We start from the raw sequence: 16,919 nt of genomic DNA, 5'->3' as shown, positions 1-16,919 counted from the left end.
ACCCGCTGAAGACATCAGCTCAGATATGGACTTTCATATAGGCTAAATAGCAAGCTAGAAGGGAGTTCATATGACAGAGAAAAGAGAACTTTGAGAGCCTAGCCTCAGACAAACAGCTGTACGAGATAACGGAATATGAAGCACGACATTTTACCACAATGGTTGAAAATTGGGAGGGTCCTCATCACGTCTCTGTTGTGTCAATTCAGGTGGGAAGATGATGACCGAATGGAAATCTTGCTTGAGTAGAACATAGAACATAGAACATTACAGCGCAGTACAGGCCCTTCGGGCCTCGATGTTGCGCCGACGTGTGAAACCACTCTAAAGCCCATCTGCACTATTCCCTTATCGTCCATATGTCCATCCAATGACCATTTGAATGCGCATATTGTTGGCGAGTCCACTACTGTTGCAGGCAGTGCATTCCACGCCCTTACTACTCTCTGAGTAAAGTATCTACCTCTGACATCTGTCCTATATCTATCTCCCCTCAATTTAAAGCTATGTCCCCTCATGCTAGACATCACCATCCGAGGAAAAAGGCTCTCACTGTCGACCCTATCCGATCCTCTGATCATCTTGTATGCCTCAATTAAGTCACCTCTTAACCTTCTTCTCTCTAACAAAACAGCCTCAAGTCCCTCAGCCTTTCCTCATAATATCTTCCCTCCGTACCACTCAACATTCTGGTAAATCTCCTCTGCACCCTTTCCAATGCTTCCACATCCTTCCTATAATGTGGCGACCAGAATTGCACGCAATACTCCAAATGCGGCCGCACCAGAGTTTTGTACAGCTGCAACATGACCTCATGGCTCCGAAACTCAATCCCTCTACCAATAAAGGCTAACACACCATACACCTTCTTAACAACCCTCTCAACCTGGGTGGCAACTTTCAGGGATCTATGTGCATGGACACCGAGATCTCTCTGCTCATCCACACTGCCAAAAATCTTACCGTTAGCCCAGTACTCTGTCTTCCTGTTATTCCTTCCAAAATGAATCACCTCACACTTTTCAGCATTAAACTCCATTTGCCGCCTCTCAGCCCAGCGCTGCAGCATATCTATGTCCCTCTGTAACTTGTAACATCCTTCCGCACTGTCCACAACTCCACCGACTTTAGTGTCATCTGCAAATTTACTCACCCATCCTTCTGCGCCCTCCTCCAGGTCATTTATGAAAATGACAAACAGTAGTGGTCCCAAAACAGATCCTTGTGGTACACCACTAGTAACTGGACTCCAGTCTGAACATTTCCCACCAACCACCACCCTTTGTCTTCTTCCAGCTAGCCAATTTCTGATCCAAACTGCTAAATCACCCTGAATCCCATGCCTCCGTATTTTCTGCAGTAGCCTACCATGGGGAACCTTATCAAACGCTTTACTGAAATCCATATACACATCAACTGCTTTACCCTCATCCACCTGTTTGGTCACCTAATCCAGAGTAATCCAGAGATCCATGATTTGCGGACATGGGTTCAAATCCTACCACAGCAGCTGGTGGAATCTGAATTTAATTAATAAATCTGCAATATAAAACTAGTCCCATTAATGGTGTCATCGATTGTCATAATGACTCATCTAGTTCACTAATATCCTTCAGAGAAGGAAATCTACCATCCTTACCTGGTCTGGCCTACATATGCCTTTAAATCCACAGCAATATGTTTAACTAACTTCCCTCTGAAATAATCTAGCTAGCCACTCAGTTCAAGGGCAGTTAGGGATGGGAAACAAATGCTGGCCGTGACCCATGGAAGAATAAATAAAAACATACTCTGCAATCTATCCTGTCATTGTGCAGTCAGCTCCAGGGGACAGGCCATTGCAGCTAGGTAGACATTGCAGCTAGATATTCACAGCCGGAGTCCCAGGTAGCACACTTCCAATTTTAATAGATGTTCAAATGACTGCTGTGCAGAATCCAAGCTTCATATACAGAAAATGGTAGGATGAACTGATAGAAACTTTGATGAGGTCAATCATCTTCTGTAACCTATTCTCCTGCAGATCAGTGGATGTGACCAAAGAAAGCGTAGGTGAAATGATAGCAACAGTACATGTTGGCTCCTCTCAGGACATTAACAGTTCTTCACATCTGTTCTGCCCGATGGCAGTACCCACCATAATGCCTGCAAACCAGCTGAACCAGGCCACCTGGCAGCAGCTGGCAACCATACCGTCAGGGGCACAAGCAGCCAAATATCATTGGCTGTGAACCTCTCAAGAACCTACATATGAGGAACAGCAGCCTTCCATCCTGCTCATAAAGGGAATAGAGTTGGGAACTCTTCTTTGAAGAGATGCGCATTGAGTTGATCATTGTTTATTGGGGCACCATGTGGCACAGTGGTGAGCACTGCTGCCTCACCGCGCCAGGGGCCTGGTTCAATTCCAGCCTTGGGTGACTGTGTCGAGTTTGCATTTTTTCCCCATGTCTGGGTGCTCTGATTTCCTCTCACAGTCCAAAGATGTGCAGGTTAGGTGAATTGGCCGTGCTAAATTGCCCCCTAGTGTCCAAATATGTGCAGGTTCGGTGGGGTTATGGAGACAAGGCAGGTGAGTGGGTCTAGGTAGGGTGCTCTTTCAGAGGGTCAGTGCAGACATGATGGGCTGAATGACCATTATCTGCACTGTAGGAATTGTATGATTTTATGGCTCTATCAGTTGGGTGAAAATGGATGAAAAGCAATTATTGTATTAGGCATCAAATAAATCAAATTTATTGCATTTATCACTTTGGTTAATAAAATGTTTGTAGCAGCTTCTGCATCAGAATAGCCAGAACACCATTGATATGGAAGTTGTCTGAATTGTTTGAATATTTTTGAGTGCCGTAATGGGACTGTTGGGAGTATGCAACTGGAACATTCTCTGGCAACTGTGCCTACATTCACGGAGCAGGGAATGGAGAAGCTCTTTGCAATCCCTAAGATATGAGCTGATTCCTCTGCAAGGCAGATGATGCGACAATACTTCCTTAACTGTTTCCTTCCTTTTTTCTTGGGTCTTTGCCTTCCTCCAACAACATGCATCCCTGAAATGCAGCAGAGCACAGTGATGTGGGACACTCTGTCAGGGTCAAATTGCAGGAATCAGGCATTTAGCCCTTTGCTGGGCCGTCACAAAAATATGCTTGATAAGAATCTTGGTTGTGTCCTGGCATTAACTAATTCTGCACTGTGTTGTGGTGATTTGTCATTGCTCAGAAGTAACACAATTAGTTTTGAGTCAGAAGATTGTAGCTTCAAGTCTCAGTCAGCATTGACCCGAAATGTGAACTCTGTTTCTCTCCATAGATGCTGCTATGTTCTCGTGCATGGGCAATGATTGAGTCAGTGCACCAAAGAACATCTAGTTCCAGACGAGTCAAATTTATTATTGTGTCACAAACCGTGAGTTGGAAACTAATACTAACAACTGGAACAATCACAAACACAACTAACCACGGCCACTTCTTCTACAGATTCCTCCTAGGTTGCAGTGTCACATGGAATAACTTGCCTGCCATCTAGTCGTCAGAGGTCAAACATATTTACATGTACAATTGCTTATGCATATCTCTACATCCCCTTTCCTTGAGTTTTTGGACAAAAACATATGTACATCATTTCAATAAATATTAAAAATGATATGCATAGCACAATGTTATAGGTCAGAGTTTAGAAAACTCCAAAGTATATCATGGAGTTCACCTGACCTACAACTGTTTATTAATTTTGAATACGATGAGCACAAGGACGTGTCTTTCAGGTGTTATTTAACAGAGGCCTTAAGCACTTTTAATCAAAAACAAAGTTCATTCTATGAATTTAGTTAACATTTTTATAAACACACACAGTAAGCATTTTTATCAACGACAAACAGAAATACCCCACAAAGCTAACATACTCTATGTATAACCCTTAATAAATTTCCCCCTTTAAGCTGTTCCAATTTAGTCACAAGATCCCATAAACCAGAAAACCCTTTTCAAAGGCATGGCCCAGCACACGGCACTCGAGACCTGGTAGACACTTCTGTTTCCTTTTCAAAACATCAGATTTGAATTCCTTCCAGAAAGCAGTTATTTCTTTTAAAGTTATCATGGAATCTGTGATGCACTATCAATTACGACGAGACGAGAGTAGAGAGTAACCGAGGCTTTATTAAGCAGAGATGTGTTGCCTCCTGCAGCTGCTGCCGAAATGGCTGCAGCTCGGTGTGCACACACATTTATACTCCGCCTACTGGGCAGAGCCAGCAGGCAGGGATCTACCCCTGTACCTGTAATACAGGGGCCTTACCGTATTACTTCTCATATACGTAATATATACAAACAGCGGTGACTACCACATTCACACCCTGTTAAAAAAAGAGTCCAGCGGGGGTGGTGGAAAAACTATTTACATGGTATGTGAGCATTTTTAAAGTGTACAGTTTAGGGAAAGTTCACAAATTTAGCGGGTCGGGTGCCTTGATCCTCTGTTGTGAGCGCCGCAGTCCCGGTGGCGATGCAGGCGCCGGCTTGGTCGCCGGTGACTCCGGGAGCGTGTAGTCCTCATCTTCATCCCCAGGTGGGACCAATGGGAGGATGGATCGTCCTGGAGCGGGGGCTGTGGTGAGGTGCGCTGAGGGGAGGATGGGTGGTGCTGGTGCAGTTGGGGGTGGGGGTGGGGAACCAGCTGGTGCCAGGTCCCTGAGGGAGACTGTGTCTTGGCAGCTGTCGGGGTACACCACGTAGGCGTACTGCGGGTTTGCATGGAGTAGCTGTACCCTCTCGACCAACGGGTCCGCCTTGTGGAGCCGCTCGTGCTTGCGGAGGAGAATGGGTCCTGGAGCTGCCAGCCACGTTGGGAGCGAAACCCCGGAGGTGGACTTCCTAAGGAAGGCAAGGAGACGTTCATGGGGGGTTGCATTAGTCGCAGTGCAAAGTAGCGATCGGATGGAGTGGAGGGCGTCGGAGAGGACCTCTTTTTGGTCGGAGGAGGGGAGGGGCCCTTTGAAATCCATGCTGAGGCATTCAAAGGGACGGGAGGCCTTCACCAGGTGCGCTCGGTCTGGCCGGTAGAAGTGCAGTTTGCACTCTGCGCAGACCTGGCAGTCTTGGGTGACCGCCCTGACTTCCGCAATGGAGTCAGGTAGGTTGCGGGCCTTTATGAAGTGGAAGAAACGGGTGACCCCTGGGTGACAGAGACCTTTGTGTATGGCCCGAAGTCGGTTCACTTGTGCGCTGGCACATGTACCTCGGGATAGGGCATCGGGGGGCTCGTTGAGCTTACCGGGGCGATACAAAATCTCGTAATTGTAGATGGAGAGCTCGATCCTCCACCTCAAGATTTTATAATTTTTGATCTTACCCTGCTGTGTGTTATTGAACATGAAGGCTACCTACTGTTGGTCAGTGAGGTGAGAGAATCTCCTGCCGGCCAGGTGATGCCTCCAATGCCGCACAGCTTCCACGATGGCTTGAGCCTCCTTTTCGACGGAGGAGTGCCGAATTTTGGAGACATGGAGGGTGCGGAAAAAGAATGCCACGGTTCTGCCTGCCTGGTTGAGGGTGGCGGCCAGAGCGGCGTCTGATGCATCACTCTCGACTTGAAAGGGGAGGGTCTCATCGACCACGTGCATCACGGCCTTGGCGATGTCGGCCTTGATACGGTTGAAGACCTGGCGAGCCTCGACCGTCAGGGGGAAAACTGTGGAGTGAATGAGTGGGCGGGCCTTGTCCGCATAGTTAGGGACCCACTGGGAATAGTATTAGAAGAACCCCAGGCATCGTTTGAGGGCCTTGGGGCAGTGGGGGAGGGGGAGTTCCATGAGGGGGCGCATGCTGTCGGGGCCGGGCCCTAGAACTCCATTTTGCACCACACAGCTAAGGATGGCTAAGCGGTGGGTGCTGAACACACACTTCTTCTTGTTATATGTTAGGTTCAGGAGTTTGGGGGTGTGGAGAAATTTGAAAAGGTTAGCGTTGTAGTCCTGCTGGTCGTGGCCGCAGATGGTGACATTATCCAGGTACGGGAAGGTGGTCCGTAGTCCGTACCGGTCAACCATTCGGTCAATTTCCCGTTGGAAGACCGAGACCTCATTTAGTGACGCCGAAGGGAACCCTAAGAAAGTGGTAAAGGCGGTCGTCTGCTTCGAACGCAGTGTATTGGCGGTCCGCCTTGCTGTTGGGGAGTTGGTGGTAGGCAGATTTCAGGTCCACTGTAGAGAAGACCCAATACTGTGCAATCTGATTGACCATATCAGATATGCGTGGGAGGGGGTACGCGTCGAGCTGCGTGTACCGATTGATGGTCTGACTGTAATCAATGGCCATCCTGTGTTTCTCCCCAATCTTTACAACTACCACTTGGGCTCTCCAGGGGCAGTTGCTGGCCTCGTTGATGCCTTCCCACAGTAGCCGCTGGACCTCTGACCTGATGAAGGTCCTGTCCTGGGCACTGCTCCTGGTGGTGACGGGTTTGCAATCCGGGGTGAGGTTTGCAAACAGGGAAGGTGGGTCAACCTTAAGAGTCGTGAGGCCGCATACAGTAAGGGGTGTTAGTAGCCCACTGAATTTCAGAGTTAGACTTTGGCGGTTGCACTGGAAGTCCAGGCCGAGTAGCAAGACGGCGCAGAGGTTGGGGAGGATGTTGACCTCTATGCCCTGGACGGTGAGGGTGGCGGCGCAGTAGCCACGGATCTCCACGGAGTGGGATCCGGAGGCCAGGGAGATTTGTTGGGTAATGGGGTGTACCACGAGGGAGCAGCGCCTTACCCTATCGGGGTGGATGAAGCTCTCCGTGCTCCCGGAATCGAGAAGGCAAGGTGTCCTGTGGCCATCGACTTTCACCGTCGTTGCCGCGGTTGCGAGGTTGTGTGGCCGGGACTCGTCGAGCGTGATGGAGGCGAGCTGCGGCTGGTGTTGATGGGCCCGGTCTGGTCGGCGGCGGTTGCGGGTGATGAGTGGCCCGGTGAGGTGCCCGACGAGCAGGGCCCCTGAGGCACCGTCCAAAATGGCGGCACCCACTGGGCCCACGTGGCGGGTGGCGTTAAAGATGGCGGCGCCCACGGGCCGCACGTTTTCTGATGCAAGGAAGATGGCGGCGCCCACGGGCCGCACGTGGGTTGCGGGGCTGAAAATGGCAGCGCCCATGGGTCGCACGTGGGGGTGCAGGAACAATGGGCCTGGTTACAGTGCCGATCGACCGGGCCTGGCACATCACAGCAAAGTGTCCCTTTTTCCCGCAGGCCTTGCAGATTGCGCTCCGCGCCGGGCAGCGCTGCCGGGGGTGCTTTGTCTGCCCGCAGAAATAGCAGTTGGGCCCCCCGGGGTTTGCTGGCTGCCGCGCGGCGTAGGCTTGGGGTTGGCTGGGGGCGGTCGCTGGTGGGGTCCATGATGTCCAGGAGGGGGGTGCCATGTGGTTGGGGGGTACGGTTGTACATTACGGGAGGCTACCATTAGTGAGGTCGCGAGTTTTTTGGTTGCCGCGAAGTCGAGCGTACTCCCTTCTAAGAGGCGCTGGCGGATGTACGCTGACCCTATGTCCGTAACGAAAGCGTCCCTGATTAGGAGTTTGGTATGCTCAACGGCCGAAACTGCCTGGCAATCGCAGTTCCTCACCAGGGCGTGCAGGGCACGCCAGAAATCTTCCAATGACTCACCGGGGAGTTGTTGCCGAGTGGATAGGAGGTGCCTGGTGTAGAGTTTGTTGATCGGCCATGGCCTCAGTGTCGTTGGGCGCGTCCCGGATAAGGGGACAAATATCGGAGCTCAACCATGTGTACAGGATCTGTAGTTTCTGTGCTTCTGAGGGTTGTTCTGTCACTGATCCGATGTAGGCTTCAAAGCAAGCTAGCCGGTGGTTGAAGGCCGACGTGGAGTTGTCTGCTTGAGGGTGCAGCTGCAAGTGATCTGGCTTGATGCGTAGGTCCATCGCTGTCAAATCTCTGCTTAATAAATTGATGCACTATCAATTACGACGAGACGAGGGTAGAGAGTAATCGAGGCTTTATTACGCAGAGATGTGTTGCCTCCTGCAGCTGCTGCCGAAATGGCTGCAGCTCGGTGAGCACACTCATTTATACTCCGCCTACTGGGCGGAGCCAGCAGGCAGGGATCTATCCCCGGACCTGTAGTACAGGGGCCTTACCGTATTACTTCTCATATACGTAATATATACAAACAGTGGTTACTATCACAATCTGGAAACAGCTTTTAAAATGCAGAGAGACAGAGAGAGACAGGACAAGACTTCACATTGAAAACAGCTCTAACAACAACTCCAGTTCTATCATTTTTCGACCCGACCATGAGAACAAAACTTTGACAGATGCATCGGAGGATGGTTTAGGTGCAGTTTTGCTGCAACTGGTAGTCCTCAAGACCTACATCACATGAAGACTTGAGTTAACAGTACAGAATGGAGTTTTATTATGGGAAATCCATGTGATTACCTGCGTGCGTAAGTAGTATAGTCCTTGACCAACTGCATGAGAAGCATTCTGGTTTGATGAAGGAACTGGCACGTAGTTATTTTTGGTGGCCAGGATTAGACGCTCAAATTGAAGAGAAAGTTGAGCAATGTCAATCCTGTACAAAACTAAGGAACACTCCACCATTAACGACCATTACATTCATGGGAATGGGCAACACAGCCGTTCACAGAGAAGACACATAGATTATGCTGGTCCACTGGAGGGTCACATGTTCTTAGTGATTGTCGATGCACACTCAAAATGGCTGGAAGTCACGATAATGAAGTCAACGATGACAGAACAGGCCATTGAAAAACTAGACAAAATATTTGCAAGATTTGGAACATTAGAGAATGTTGTTAGTGACAATGATACTCAGTTACTTCAAAGGAGTTTGAGAACTACTTGAAAGAACAAAGGTATACACCACATCAAGTCAGCTCTGTATCATCCTCAAATGGTTGGCCAAGCGTTTTGTGCAATCATTAAAGCATTATGTTAAAGTATCGAAGGACAAGGGACAATGGCAAGAAGTTTAAGCAAGTTCCTAATGTCTCACAGGAACATTGTGCATGCTACAATGCAGAGTTCACTGGCAATGCTCCGAACACAGATTGATTTGCTTACTCCGCCTGATACTTCAGAGATTGTCAAACGCCATCAACAAGCACACTTTGCTAGGAGGGAGCAAAACTCTTTTAAAAAATCAACTATTCAACCAGGGAGAGAGAGTGTTCGCTAGGAGCTACAGTACCAACAAGAAATAGGTACCTACTGTGATTCTAGCAAAGACAGGTCCAATATCACACACTGTACAGATGGATGATGAAAGCGTTTGGCGATGTCATGCTGATCAGCTACTTGCTTCACAAACAGAATTCTCACGAGTGGTGATTCCCGGCCCAGGGGGCTGGAGAATCATGAGGGCCCGGAGAATATGGTGCCCGGCCCGCTAAGTGGATGAATGGGTCGTTAAGACCCATTTGCATCCGTTTGCATTCTCCCACTGGCACGCGGGCGTGAACCTCGGTCCCGTCGTCAGCGGGGGACTGGTGCATCGACAAGGTGCCAATGCCTATTTTTCCCTCACGCTCAATTCTATGCCATATCGGGTAGTGGAGAATTTTGCCCAATATATACCAATTATGTTGACTTATCGTATAAGTCAACCAAGTTGCATTTTGTAATAATAATCCATTTCTTTCAATCTGATACCTGTGTTGGGGGTTTGTCATAGTTTTGCTAAATATATTCTTTCAGTTTCTAATGGTTGCTCAAGGCAGCAGAAAGCTAGGTTATCAAATGATGCACTCATACTGTTTTGCCATCTTTTAAACTTTTGTAGTGTCAGTTATTTTAAAACATGTGAAAGAAACTTTAATTGTCTTCCTTTAAGAATACAATAAAGCAAATTGATATATCTTACTGATTATTTACATGTTCAGTTATAATCAATTGAGACTCATACTTTTATGTTGCTGGCTGGCCTAATTCGTTGTCAGCACAGGTTGAGCATTCCTTCTCCGAAATTCCGAAAACTGAAAATTCCAAAATCCACACTTTTTTCGAGCGCCGACGTGACATCGTGAGTGGGAAATCCGTCAAGGCTCTCAGGCGATGCGCAGTTACCAACATGCGCTGCACATGCGCAGTTCCCGACATTTCACACATGCGCAGTTCCCAATGCTTATTGCACATGTACAGTTCCCAACGCGTGCACCGCACATGCACAATTCCCAATGCGCACTGCACATGCGCAGTTCCCAACGCGCTGCACATGCACAGTATATTCCGAAATGCGGAAAATTTTGAAATCCGATACATCCTCGGCCCCAAGCATTGCGGATCAGGGATTTTCAACCTGTCTAACAGTATACGGGATGATGTCTGTCAGGAAACCGCATTTGGTTGGATTCCTTTGACTCAGTTAGATTATTCAGTAAATTTAGTCTGGGAGTGGTATAGTTTTCCTGAAAATCACCATCTAGTTTAATTACACAAAGCAATTGTGTGATATAATTGCAGCCTTAGATATTTTCCATGTAACCACAATGCCCCGTGACGGTGCCTTCTGCAATTGGTCAACAAGAGAAACTCAAATTATATAATATATATTTAATTATTTTAATGAATATGTGGCTGCTGCAGATTTATTTTTTTGAAGATGTAACTTGAAATACGTATGAGTGAGTGCCTTATATGATCTGCTGAGATCTCTTCATTGTGGAATGCTGATAATAACGTGCAATCTACAAGTTTGCAGATGATACGACTGTGGTGGTTCGTATCTCAAACAACGACGAATCAGACAACAGAAGGCAGATAAATCACTTGGTTGCATGGTGTATCGAAAACAACCTCTCTTTAAATGTTGGAAAGACCAAGGGATTGATCATTGATTTCAGGAAGCGTAGCAAGTCAGACACCCCCGTCTGCATCAATGGCTCTGAAGTGGAGATGTTTGATAGCTTTAGGTTCTGGGGGTCACCATCACCAACAGTCCGTCCTGATCCACTCACGTTGATGCAACAGTCAAGAAAGCCCAACAACGTCGCTACTTCCTGCGGCTAAAGAAATTTGGCATGTCTGCATCGACTCTCACAAACATCTACAGATGTGCCATAGAGCACATCCTATCCGGCTGCATCACAGCTTGGTATGGCAACTGTTTGGCCCAAGATCGCAAGAAACTGCAGAGTGTAGCGAACTCAGCCCGTCGCATCACACAAGATTGCCATCCTCACATTGATTCTGTATATGCCTCCCGCTGCCTCAGGAAGGCAGACAGCATTATCAGAGACCCCTCCCACCCAGGCTTTGTCTTCTTTCAGACCCTTCCATCAGGCAGAAGGTACAGAAGTCTGAAGACCCGCACATCCAGACATAGGAACAGCTTCTTCCCCACAGCTACTAGACTCCTCAACGACTCTCCCTTGGACTGATCTGTTCCCTGTAAGAACACTATTCACGATGTCCTATGCTCCTCTTGCTCATGTATTTTCTTTGTTTGGCTCCTTGTTCCGCACTGTAACCAATCACTCTTCGTCGATGTACCATTTGTCAATGCACTCTGTCAATTATTCTTTTTTGTCTACTCTGTACAAACTGTGTAAGCTCCCTTGGCTGCAGAAAAATACTTTTCACTGCACTTCGGTACATGTGACAATAAATCAAATCAAACCAAAATCAAAATCATTCAAATGTCAATCAAAACCTGGTTCTTATTTTCAGCAAAATACTTCACTATGGTAACATTTTAAATCATACTGTTTGATCATGCTGTGTCACTTGTTTATACGCAATTATGTTGAACTAAAGTAAGAGTGAAAGCATAATTATAAGCTAAAATTTGTGCAAGAGAATGAATACATCTCGCCATGAAATTCAACAGTCAAGTCAAATTTTTTTTAAATTTCCTTTCTTTGCTCTTCATCTATCTTATTTTGTTGTATTTATAAAGTACATTAAGCAGCTCATGTGATATTAGGGATGTATTTTTGCTTTTATTGTGCATTCGTTTAATCACTATTGTCACCAAGATGCCACTGCCTGAGCATATCAGAGATTAGCAGACTAATCTTTCCCCTTAAATAATTGTGTCTGGCAATGTGGACCAGTGAGTCACAATGTAGAAGCTGAAACATGAAATCAGCAGCTTTAGATCAATTTTCTCAGGTGGTTCAGTGGCTAATTGCATCAGATGGGTGGGATAATTTTCCACGCTGGTCAGGGAGACCCCTGGCCCCATCCGCTCCCTGTCGTGTGCTGGGTTAACTCCATTGGCAGCATCTTCCAAATCCATGACTGCTACCATCTCGAAGCACAAGAGCAGCAGATACCTAGGAACACCATTACCTGGGAGTTCCCCTCCAACTCACACACCACCCTGACTTGGAAACATATCACATTCCTTCACTGTTGCAGGGTTAAAATCCTGGAACTCCCTCCCAACAGCACAGTGGGTGTACCTACACCTCAGCGATGCAGCAGTTCTAGAAGGCAGCTCATCACCACCTTCTCATGGGCAACTAGGAATGGGCAATAAATGCTGACCTAAGCCATGAGGTCATGTTGCAGCTGTACAAAACTCTGGTGCGGCCGCATTTGGAGTATTGCGTACAATTCTGGTCGCCGCATTATAGGAAGGATGTGGAAGCATTGGAAAGGGTGCAGAGGAGATTTACCAGAATGTTGCCTAGTATGGAGGGAAGATCTTATGAGGGAAGGCTGAGGGACTTGAGGCTGTTTTCATTAGAGAGAAGAAGGTTAAGAGGTGACTTAATTGAGGCATACAAGATGATCAGAGAATTGGAAAGGGTGGACAGTGAGAGCCTTTTTCCTCGGATGGTGATGTCTAGCACTAGGGGACATAGCTTTAAATTGAGGGGAGATAGATATAGGGCAGATGTCAGAGGTAGGTTCTTTACTCAGAGAGTAGTAAGGGTGTGGAATGCCCTGCCTGCAACAGTAGTGGACTCGCCAACGCTAAGGGCATTCAAATGGTCATTGGATAGACATATGGACGATAAGGGAATTGTGTAGATGGGCTTTAGAGTGGTTTCACACGTCGGCGCAACATCGAGGGCCGAAGGGCCTCTACTGCGCTGTAATGTTATATGTTCTATGTTCTTAATCAGTGACGCCTGTATCCTATAAATTAATTTTTAAAAAATTCTCAGCTGAGGTAGAAGTGGAAGACCTGAGTCTCAATTTCAATGTACCAAACTGGAGTAAAATCAACTTTGACACCAATTACTGATCCCAGTTGGACCATGCATATGCATATTGCAGCAGAGCGGCAGTTTAGCTCAATTGGATGGACAGCTGGCTCGTAATGCAGAGAAGAAACTTAACTCAGGAATAAAGCAGTATAAAGATGATTTCTTGAGGTATGGTTTTGTCAATTGTGCCAGTACAAATAAGGATGCAAAGCCCATGTGTGTTATATGTAGGTTCAATTACAATACTGGCTGAAGTTATTCATGAAGGCACGCTTTCTCAACCTTGCTCCTCTGCTGAGGTGTGGTGATCCTCAGGTTAAATCATAATGTGTAAGCTCTCCCCCTCAAAGGAGAAAGCAGCCTGTGGATCTCTGGGACTGTAGCAGAGGACAGGATCATTCATGCTTCCTCAGCACTTCTCACTGTTGTGACTCAATACTTTAGGTCAGGGTTTTTCAAAGTGCGGGTCGCGATCCGTGGGTGGGTGTCAGAAGAATCGTGGAACGATCGACTGCGGCAGTCCCGATTGCGTGAGAAGTGTCCCACAGCCGCAAGAGACATTTTTATTGAGAATGACGGACATTGCTGCCTTTCAAATGAGAAGGAAATTAGGCTGTGTGCTGTCTTCCGGCCAAACTATTACATGAGAGGAGCAGAGCATCGACGAAGGGTGGAGCACACTGTGTCCAACCCGCTAATGAGATTTAAATGCAAGCAAATGCCGGTTTTGCCTGACCCCGCTGGCATGGGGCATAAACTTCATCTTCGCCACCAGGGAGGGACCGAAGCATGGCGCCGGACACGGCATCAGGCAAAAACCTCGATTTGCCCATGACGCTGGATTCTCTGCCTGATCGTAGCTCGCGTTCCCGGCGTCGTCAGGCCGAGAATCCAGCCTGTAATCATTTCTTGGGTGAATTGTGCCTAAGTGCGGGATTTGCCGGTGAAAAACTTCCCAAGCTCCAAATAAATGACTAAGCATGGGTGGATACTGGCCTAGATCTCACCAAAAAAGCAGACGCGAATTGCCCCGCTGTTTTTTGGGAGAAACGCGCTCATTATCTTCTCCCTATAACAAACTCAAAGCCCTTGACCCAGTTTGCAACTGCTCCCAAATAGAGCAAACAAGGCAGTAGGGGGCTGGAAATTAAACTAACTGTTACCACCACAAATCCTGGTTCCTTCCCAGGGTGCCCCAATATTAATTTGCGCTTTTGGGCAGGTGAGTGATATAGCCGCAGAAAGGAAGCAAGGGTCCTGTTTTAAATATGCAGGTCAGATCTGCTGAAGTCATGAGGACTCAATCTGTGACATCCACTTCAATGGGCAAGAGGCAGTGTTTGCTCCCTTGTCCAGAAAAACCTGCCGGGAACTGCATTTGGGGCAAAAGAAGCTTGGCAAGTAAATTTGGGATTTACGTTTCAAATTTTCCTTTGGATAGATGAGGCCTGAGTGTTTCTCTGGGTCTCCCAATGAAGCTTCCAGTTTCCTTTGAATTCCTGTTGGCCTGTCCTTTAGCGCCTTGGTGCAAGAAGCCATTGAAGTTGAGCGGGGCAGGGTGGGGTGGGGGGGGGGGGGGGGGCAGTGAAATCAGATGTGTTGATGTTAAGCGACAGTATTGGATGGAGAATAGATAGATTTCTCTACAGTCGTAACCGGGAGTTCTGAAGGTTTTGCTGCCTGTCCAGTGCCAAGGTTAAAGCCATCTCCTCTCGGCTGGGGAAAAGGGTGTGCAGAGATCCAGTGGTCCATATAACACTAATGACATTGGTAGAAATAGGAATGATGTTCTGCTGAGAGAGTTTGAGGAGTTACGGTCCAAATTACAAAAAGTAGAACCTCAAAGTCTTTAGATTGTTTCCTGAGGCACGTGAGAATTGGCATAGGGGTAAACACTGGGCTGAAAGATTGATGTGAGGCAGGAGTTTCAGCTCATGCAACAGTCATACCAGCAAGTTGTTCTGCTATGATGACCTACATTTAAATGAGGTTGGCACCCAGTTTTCCTGGTGTATTGAGCAATAGGGAAATAGACAGAGTTTTAAACAAATAAAATAGGGTGTAGTGGAGTGGTGGTGGAAGGATTCAGGAAAGGGTAAATTCAGAAGCAGCAAGGGAAATAATAATAAGAAGAATGTTTTATTGTCACTAGTAGGCTTACATTAACACTGCAATGAAGTTACTGTGAAAAACCACTGTGAAAAAATGATGTCAAAGCTGAAGGCACTATGTTTGAAATTGTGAAACACTCACAGTAAATTAGATGAATTAATAGCACAGATGGAAATTAATAGATTTGATTGAATTGCCATTATCAAAACATATGGTTGCAAAGTGACCAAGGTTGTAACTAAATATATAGGGATTCTTAACTTTTAGAAGCTACAGACAAAAGGAACAAGGAACAAGGGAGCCCTCAGAATAAAAAATGAATAATGAGAATAATAATTAAGAAAAAAGGTCTTCGCTCAGAAAATGAGGAAATGGCATTTGTTTGGGTAGAACTAAGAAACCAGAAGGGACGGAAAACATTGGTGGGAGTTGCTGATAAGCTCCTAACAGTAGTGTAGGGAAGATTATGGATCAGAACATTAGAGACACATGTCTTAAGAGTAATGCAATAATCATGAGGGCCACCTTAATCCTCATGTAGACTGGGAAAATCAATTTGCAGTGATAGTGTGGAGAATGAGTTTTTGGAATAAATACAAGATTCGATCTATATGCCGAGGAACCAACTAGGAATTATTGTGGTCTGGTATTGTGCGAGGAAAAAAGGTCAGAAACAGCCTTGCAGTAAAACTGCCTCCAGGGAAGAGTGGCAAGAATATCTTCGAATTTTATATTGTGTTTCAAAGTGATTTAGTTAAATCCGAAACTCGGATCTTAAATCAATGCAAAAACAAACTACATAGGTATGAGGGGTGAATTGGCTAAGGTAAATTGGGAAACTACATTAAAATATATAATAGTAGATGAGTAATGGAAAGCATTGAAAGCTAGCATTAATTTGCAACAAATATACATTATTTTAAGGTTCAAAAACCCAAAGACAAAGAGCTCTAACTATGGCTCATGAGAGGAAATAAAGCAGTATTAGAGCAAAGGAAAAGGCTTATAATGTTGCCAAAAAAGTAATAAGCCTGGGGATTAGGAGTGTTGTAGAATTCCACAAAGGAGGACCACAAAATTGATAAGCATAGAAAAAAGAGAATGTGAGAGGCATGGAAAGAGATTATGCACATCTCTATAGGTATGCAATCAAGAAAAGATTAGTAAAAGTAAATATGGGTCCATTAGAGACAGAGGCAGGTGGATTATAACAAGGAAATAAAAGTGATGCACTTCGTATCTGCCCTCATGGTGGAAGACACAAAGAAAATCCAGAAAAAATGGGGAACCAAGAGTCTAGTGAGAATGAAGAATTTAGAGAAATCAGCACAAGTAAAGAAATAGTAGTGGCAAAATTAATGGGACTATGTGCTGACAATCCCCGGGAATTGACTTGCATTACAGATTTTGAAAAATGGGGCGTCATTCTCCGACCCCCCAGAGGGTCGGAGAATGGCCGTTGGCCGCTGTGAATCCCGCCCCCGCCGGTTGCCGAAGTCTCCGAAGGGAGAAAAGTCGGCGGGGCGTTAATGGCGCTGCTGCCGCGGAGAATGTCACGGGTCCGCGCAAGGCAGCCGATTTTCGGCCTGCCGATATTCTCCCTTCTGGATGGGCCGAAGTCCCGTCGA

Source organism: Scyliorhinus torazame, chromosome 5 (genome assembly GCF_047496885.1).
Source record: "Scyliorhinus torazame isolate Kashiwa2021f chromosome 5, sScyTor2.1, whole genome shotgun sequence".
NCBI classification, from domain to species: domain Eukaryota; kingdom Metazoa; phylum Chordata; class Chondrichthyes; order Carcharhiniformes; family Scyliorhinidae; genus Scyliorhinus; species Scyliorhinus torazame.
Note: the sequence above shows the minus strand (reverse complement) of the source record.